The sequence below is a fragment of the Mercenaria mercenaria genome, chromosome 16, assembly GCF_021730395.1.
Source record: "Mercenaria mercenaria strain notata chromosome 16, MADL_Memer_1, whole genome shotgun sequence".
In the NCBI taxonomy this organism is placed as follows: domain Eukaryota; kingdom Metazoa; phylum Mollusca; class Bivalvia; order Venerida; family Veneridae; genus Mercenaria; species Mercenaria mercenaria.
In genome coordinates, this window is record NC_069376.1 from 70,088,191 (window position 1) to 70,096,759 (window position 8,569).

An 8,569-nucleotide genomic window follows, 5' to 3' on the forward strand; every position below is an offset into this window, starting at 1 on the left:
AGATTGCCCAAGTAACTCCAGAGTTATGGCCCTTAGAAGTTTCTAGTGTTAACTATAGGGTACTTTAAATATGGCAATTTCTGCATCGTAACTTTTGATATATTTGACCTAGAACTATGAAACTTAAACAGAATTAAGAGGCCTATAATATGGTTGTGCACACACACAGCTCCGTAGGGATTTCTTTTGAAACTTCAGAGTTATTGCCCTTTAATTGTCTAAAAATCGACATATTTCTACATAACAAACTTACCTTTTGGCAGAATTTCATTGAATTTCTTTCGTTTCTTTTCCCTAAACATTTATTATTAACATGTGAAGTTGTTCACCCACACGTGGTCACCAACTTGCCTTGGTCACACGCCCCACCTCCACTAAGAAAAAATATAAAAAAAAATTCATGCCTTATTTTAGATTATTTTCAAACCTTCCTTGGATACTTATCAACATGCAAGTTGTACCATTCCCCCACCTTGCATTTCAATTAACTGCATTTAATTTTAGAAGCTAAGCTTATTACAGTAAGCATATCCCATTCAAAATAAATTCTTTAGTCAGTATCAAAGTATCATACATTTATTATGTACTCTTTAATTAAACATTTCTTTTCTGTTAAATTGATTTTGACTAATGAAATTATTTGCTTCTTATTAACATCTTTAACTTTTTGCCGGATATATTTTTTTGCCATTCCTCACCACAGACCCTTTCGGCGGGGGATACCAATTCATCGAATTTGCGTGTTGAAAATTATTTTTAAGAATTCTTCTTCTTTGTTGTTTAAATCTGTGCATGATTAAATGTAGCATTTTATAAATGTTGTTAGCCAAAACAAAAGCTGATGAGAGAATATGGTCATTTGTTATGTGTCTTTAATTCTAAAGTCAAAAATGTAACTGTATTCTGTATTAGAATACCTTTTTATACGCCCGTTTGAAAAACGGGACGTATTATGGGAATGTGGGAACGCCCTGGGCGGGCGGCGTCCACAAACTTTGTCCGGAGCATATCTTCTTTATGCATGGAGGGATTTTGATGAAACTTGGCACAATTGTTCATCATCATGCGACGGAGTGTCATGCGCAAGAACCAGGTCCCTAGGTCTAAGGTCAAGGTCACAATTAGAGATTAAAGGCCAAATTCAAGAATGACTTTGTCCAGAGCATATCTTCTTCCTGCATGGAGGGATTTTGATGAAACTTGTCACAATTGTTCACCATCATGAGACGGAGTGTCATGCGCAAGAACCAGGTCCCTAGGTCAAAGGTCAAGATCCCACTTAGAGATCAAAGGTCAAATTCAAGAATGACTTTGTGCGGAGCATATCTTCTTCATGCATGGAGGGATTTTGCTGTAACTTGGCACAGTTGTTCACCATCATAAGACAGAGTGTCATGCGCAAGAACCAAGTCCCTAGGTCAAAGGTCAAGGTCATACTTAAGAGGTTAAAGGATACAAGAATGAAAACTTTGTCCGGAGCATTTCTTCTTCATGCATGGAGGGATTTTGGTATAACTGGGCACAAATGTTCACCATCACGAGATGCAGTGTCTTGCGCAAGAATCAGGTCCCTAGGTCTAAGGTCAAGGTCACACTTACAGGCCAAAGATCAGATACAAGAACGACTTTGTCTGAATTATTTCTTCTGCATGCCCGTGTACTGTCTGGGCTCAGCCTCCACTGCAACAGTTTTAACTTTCACAACCTTGCTGTAAGGCCCTGCACCTTTACTTGCTGTAGACATCTGAAATGTACTTGAAAAATAACTTTTTCAGCGCAAAAAATACCATTTCCATTTTCCAATGAATGAAAGTTAAGATTTAAAACTACGAACAAAGATGTTCTCTGAACAGACTTGACATACTGGTTCTCCCTCAACCATTCAAATGAAATTGCAAATGTGTCAGCAGTATTCACTTGATATTAGAGAACATGGAAAATGCACTTAAAGCCATAAGAAATACAATCAGAAGTAAACCAGTAGTTCTATTCCTGTAAAATATTCCTGTTTTACTGGTTTTACAATGCTTACAAAAATCAACGTAATAGGAAAAGTACAGCATTACAGGAGTGAACAAATCCAAAATACAAATTAAAATCATTTGGATCTAAGAAATACTAAATACGACATAGCATGTGACTGCAACTACAACATCTTACAAACTAACAGATAACAGATAACTGGTGTTATATTCACTAACTATACTGTACAGTTAATTTCATGTATTTTATACATATAGTTAGTCATATTTAATTAAATCTGTTTTTACTTAATAGAAAACTTAAGTCGTTTATCTAATAGGCCTTTCACCAATGCGAGGAAATAGACTTTTCCGAGATTAAAAAAGAAACACACACAGTTCAGAGTTGATACATGTGCAGTGTAATAATCTGGCATTCAGCAAGAAGCAAGCATCAAAGTCATCATTAATCATTAAAACAGAAACAGGATTTTTTATAGTTAGTAAATCATTCAGAACGAACAATACTATTTGGTCGTGTTTTTGGCAAACATAAAACAAAATGCAAAACTTTCATCTTCTTCAGAGTTAAAGCCTCTTCTGCAAACATTTTTTTTCTAGTATGATCAACATAAACTTAATTTCCTTATGCCATGTATGCTGTTACCCATAGGCTAAAGTTTAGAAACTGATCAACTACACTGATTGAAGTGCATTTTGCCCACAGTTTTCAGCAAGTAATTGAGAAACTGAAAATGTTAAATATAACGGTTTGTGATCAGAGTAATAAGGACTTCAAGCATGTGTCAGGCATGTTTGTATAAATATGATCAGGGCACGAGTTGTAGTCTGTTGTAACAGAATTTACAAGCTGTCTAACACTAAGCACATCTGAAAATTGTTGTGAAAGAGACACATTTTCTGTAAATTCATAATTAAAATCCCCAATCAATACAGGTTTCATCTGCCCAGAAATGCAAGGTACAATAGCAGACAAGAACTTGGAGTATTTAGCTAGGGTGGCATATTTTGGCGGACAGTAAACAAAACCAACAATAATGGAGTTGCTTAAGTAAATTAGAGCACATTCAATACCGAATTATGTATTGAACGAAAATTTGAGAATATTTACAGTCTCTTTGTAATAAATTGCAATTCCATGTGTTGACTGGTCAGGGTTGGAACCCAAAACATTGAACCCATCAATACTGTATTCAGATAAAATACCTTCAAGTCTTGTTTCTACAAAACCTATCAGATCATTACTGAGGATGTTATACTCCTGTCTGATATCATCAATATGCTTCCTCAGGGATCTACAATTCTGAAAACATATTTTGAAATTGTCAGGATCTGAATTTTCCAAGGCTGGCAAAAGTTCTCTCATCTGTCTTTGTAATCAAAGTCTTTCCATTTCTTCCTCAACTTCTATAGACACACTTATCTTGTCTGAATTAAGTTCAAGAATAAGAACTCCAGAGAGACTGGTTACTCTACTTATGCCAACATAGTGTACATGGTCTATCTTTCTTGTCCCAAAATGCAGTACAGCACTTTTAAGAGTTGATCCTTGAGCCTTGTGAATTGTTTTACCAGCAGACAAGTAAATTGGAAATTGACGTCGAACTATTAGGTATGTTTTATAATACTGAATGTAAACTATCTACAAGTCTCCATAATTGGCGTCCAAGACCTACATATTTCCTCCTGATACAAATGTCTGTACTTGTCGCGCCAGCTCTTCCCAATTGATTTGTCTTCAAACTCCACCCAAACAATACTACACCTGCATGAGTTCATTACTCTAAAATCAAATTTCTGAACAAGAGCATCAGAGGTATCAACATTTAAACACAGCTCACATGTCATACCTATTCCAAGTACAAGTTTTACGCCCATTGTTTTATTTGGATCTTGTGGGATCTTCAAAATCTTCTCATGTAATGATTCACTTAGATTACCAGACACAGTATCAATGGCTTCTATTTCTATTACATCTGACATAGGTATATCTGAAAGCACTGCTGAATTGTGAAGGTTTACATCAGCTCGTCTGCAGTACAGATGTCAGATGAGGAAAATGTTTAATGATGTCCCTGCTTACTTCTGAATTCCGAACAACTCTCTTATTCAGTATCTCGAAATCCTCATCTGTATGTTTCCCTTCCCTCAATCTATTCAGAAGCATAGTAAATGCATGGTCATCTTTCTGCCTCATTACTTCTTATAATTCAAAGAAATCAAACAAATCTACCCATAAATTCATGCCAATACTCTGAAGTTGTGGTGGTTTGTACACCTGAGAAAACGCCCATGAATCAAGGCTTCAACTGATATAGATCACCAACTGCAAGTATACTGACATCTCCAAATGGCTTAGTGCAACCCTTTACTTCCTGCAACCTCAAGTTAAACATTCGTCTACCCACCATAGATATTTCATCAATTTTGACAACTTTCAAATCATGCAAACGCATTGTGTTCAACTGCTGCATATCAAGAGGTTTAAACTGAAAACCTTGACTTGCTGGAATGCAAAAGGCAGAGTGAATTGTGCTTCCTCCAACATTGTGGGCAGCTTTCCCAGTGGGGGCACACAACAATAACTTAAGAGTTCCCGGGTCTTCATATGGCACATGGTTAAAATATTTCAAAAGTGCTTGATAAACAGCTCTTATAAGCATAGACGGGGCCTCCGTGGCCGAATGGTTAAGGTCGCTGACTTCAAATCACTTGCCCCTCATCGATGTGGGTTCGAGCCTCACTCGGGGCATTGAATTCTGCATGTGAGGAAGCCATCAAGCTGGATTACGGAAGGTCGGTGGTTCTGCACAGGTGCCCGCTCTTGATTAAATAATGCACGGAGGGGCACCTGGGGTCTTCTTCCACCGTTAAAGCTTGAAAGTCGCCATATGACCTATCATGTGTCTGACCTATCATGTGTCGGTGCGACGTTAAATCAAAAAAAAAAAAAAAAAAATAAGGACAGACTTTCCACAACCTGCACCTCCAGATAGGAAAGTATAAAATGGTAGAGATTTTGTCTTCACCTTGTGAAGAACATGGTAAAAGAAGCGTTTCTGCTCACTATTCAAATTTCTCACATTTCTCAAATATTGCTCATTGTTTATTTCTCGATAAGGTAAAACCTCATTGCAAACACGCCTTCTACTTACCCCAAATCAACTCCAAGGTCATAGTCTTCCTGCTCATTTGCACCTTAACCAGGATCAAAACACTCAAGCGCAGCTGATCTAGATGAACCGTGCTCTCTATCTGTCAACTCCTGATGTTGTGCTTCTGGATGAATAGCCATCTCGATCTGTTCCTCATTGAGTTCTGTTAAAATGCTTTCATAAAAATCTGCATTGTCTTTTTCATTCTGAGTTATGTTTGAACAGATCTCACTTTCTTTTGCTAAATAACTTTCCACAAAGGTAAAGAACCCTTCAATCATATTCTTTGTATCGTCCCGCCAATGAGTGTACAGCATAATCTTTTCACGACAATGCTCTTCCCTGTCATGATTTATTGGTGTCACATGACTATAAATGACTTTTTGCTGGTAATTTACTAATGTAGGTATTGTATCATCTCTATAACATATGACATATTTATCGACAAAGGCAGCAATTGAAGCATCAGAAGAAACTCCATGCACAGGGACATCTTTAACCCATATTACCATATGGATGTGTGGAGACCCACGTTGCTGAAACTCGACATGACAGAAATAATCCAGTATCTCACCAGCTGGCTGAGAGTGGTGTTTCAGAACATGCTTAATAAAAATTTGAACGCGACGATCAAAGTACCGAGCACATGTCATAGGGTCAGATTTTATCAAGTGGCATTTGTCTAGCCAAGAAAGATTGTTTATTTCATTTATCGACATTTCATGACCATGGACAAGTTTAGCAAGTGATTTTAACAAAGGTACCCACTTGGTTTCTGCGGCTGAAAATGAACAAAACCATGTAGGGATTCCAAGCTGACGGATCATGGCAACAACATCTCATTTCGCAGATTCCCAGTATGGTGGTGAACCACGTAGTGTCCGAAGGACTTTATAACCATCATTCTGCGTAGTCAATTAGTCAACAAAACCAGGCGTAAGAATCTCACCAGCAGTGAAAGTCACCCCTTTGGGAAAGAAAGAACCTTTGAGTGAAAGTCTTGGAAAAGGCCAATTGGTGAATTTTTCTCACCTGGCACAACAGATAATACCTGATTAAATTCTCGGAAATCAACAGATTGTAAACAGGTATCAAGATTACCTGTAGGTCTGTCTAGAAAACTGTCACCTTCAGTCCAATTATCACTTGAATTATTATCACCTGTATCATGTTCATCAATTATCTGATCTGAAATGCTTGGTACAACCTGCGGGTGTTGAAGCCATGTTTCATTAATAACAATTCCATCGTTTTTAAACAAGGACCTATTTCCTACCAACTATTTAGCTGCTTCAAACACTTTGTTTGGTCTGATATTTTCAAATGCAACATGGTGTTTATATGACAACTTGCGCTTTAATTTTAACATTATTGTTTCATTTTCATCTATCATTCTTGGAAGTGATTTGATAGTCCCGTTTACATCTATAGGAACATTACCAATATTGCCCTTTTGATTAATCTGCCCATCCCTGGGCATTTGTCGCAACTGCATTGAAGTTAACTTTGGGGAAACTAATCTTTCTTCACGATTTGAAAGTTCAAGTTCTTTCGGTTTTGTTGGAAACTGAATTCCATTCTTTACCCAGAACTTTGGAATTTTCCCAAGATGTGCAGGTCCAAAAACAAGTTTGGCATATCCATTCAATACCACCAACACTTTTCACACCAGTCACAAACTTTGACACTAAGGTTTTCTTTTCTTTTGTCAGCTTTTAAAAATCTTTTATAGAATATTCAAAAAAGGTTTGTGTACAACAAGAACAAACATAATTAGGGCCTGGCAAAACAAGCTTTTCAAAAGCATTAACAAAACCATCATTACTAGCACCAGAAATTTCACCTATACACTGTTGATTTAAAGCAGTATCACAGGACTCCTCACCTATGTCATCAACGAAAATACACAAGGACTTTCCTCTCATCAGGTCTGAAATTCTTTGCCTTTTAATTTCAGACATATCTGTTTGAGTATTCTTCCGTTTCCTTAATTTCTTAATTATGAAGCCTGTCCCATCATCGAGAAGTTGTATTCCAATCAAAGTTGGGATACATGTGTTTTGGATTGAAACTCCAAGCCTTTAGTGCGAGTTCAACTCCAAGCTTTCAAGTGTGTTCAACTTCCAAGCATTTCTCAGTATTCAACTCCAAGCTTTTTAGTGTCTTCAAATCCAAGCATTTAAGTTTATTCAACTCCAAGCTTTTATTAAGTATATTCAACTCCAAGCTTTTATAAAGTATATTCAACTCCAAGCTTTTATAAAGTATATTCAACTCCAAGCTTTTATTAAGTATATTTAACTCCAAACTTTTATTAAGTATATTCAACCCCAAGCTTTTATTAAGTATATTCAACTCCAAACCTTTATAAAGTATATTCAACTCCAAGCTTTTATTAAGTATATTCAACTCCAAGCTTTTATAAAGTAACTCCAAGCTTTTATAAAGTATATTCAACTCCAAGCTTTTATTAAGTATATTCAACTCCAAACATTTAAGTGTGCATTCAACTCCAAAGACTTTTCTAATCTCAAAACATTTAAATACAATACAATATTTCTTTATTTCTTCAGGGTTAGTATTTCTTTATTTCGTCAAGGTTACATGAGAGTAACTACAGGCAGTTTATTAAATAAAACAGATTGAACACGTGGGACATGGGTAAAAAAGATTATTTCCACGAGTAACCAAATTCACATATCGATCAAATTCATGGTTTATGATGACCTTTCAAGTTTTAAATGTTCTAAATAATAAGGCCTCTGGCAGACTGACTTTACATTCCAATATTTCACTAAGGAGGATATTGACATGTCAAAAAATAAACGATATTCAGCTGTTGAATACAATTATTTGGTCTTTACACTCAGCTAGATTTAAGTAAGGAAAGTTTTAACATTAGAAGATCTGGTCCAACCAGCACAGTATGTGAGATGAGATGACAAAAAGTCAGATAAATTATATCACTATCTTGAATATTAAAGACTTTAATGATTAATAATGCATACAATTGAAGGCTCACAGTATCACAGATAAAATGAACCAAAAAAATGATCACCAAAGAATGTGTTTTTTTCAAGGCAAGACTGAATTTAAGTACTTTCAAGTTTGAAACCTTAATTCAAGAACTCTTTCAAGACTGTATGAACCCTGGGACTGGTACGAAAATCTTAACGTAGGTGAGGATGGTTCTCCCTATTCTTTGAATAATCCAGCTAAAACTTTTATCTTCCTAGGCAGACCATATAAATCACACTTGATCGTGTGCAGAATCTATGACATATACAATACCGACTTATGGTAACTGGTATTAACTGATACAGTTTATTTGTTCAAGCGTGTAAGGTTCGATCCTTCATGTTAAAACATACTCTACAAGTCCAATCCCTCACTTATTACTCCAACGTATTAATGTACAGCACTCTTTCTTCT

General features: G+C 36.2%; 1 protein-coding gene across 1 annotated transcript in view; it reads left to right on the top strand.

Moving 5' to 3' along the window:
* Positions 1–8,569, top strand: part of LOC123540187 (dolichyl-diphosphooligosaccharide--protein glycosyltransferase subunit STT3A-like) — a 285,963-nt gene that overhangs the window by 55,408 nt on the left and 221,986 nt on the right. The window lies entirely within an intron of this gene.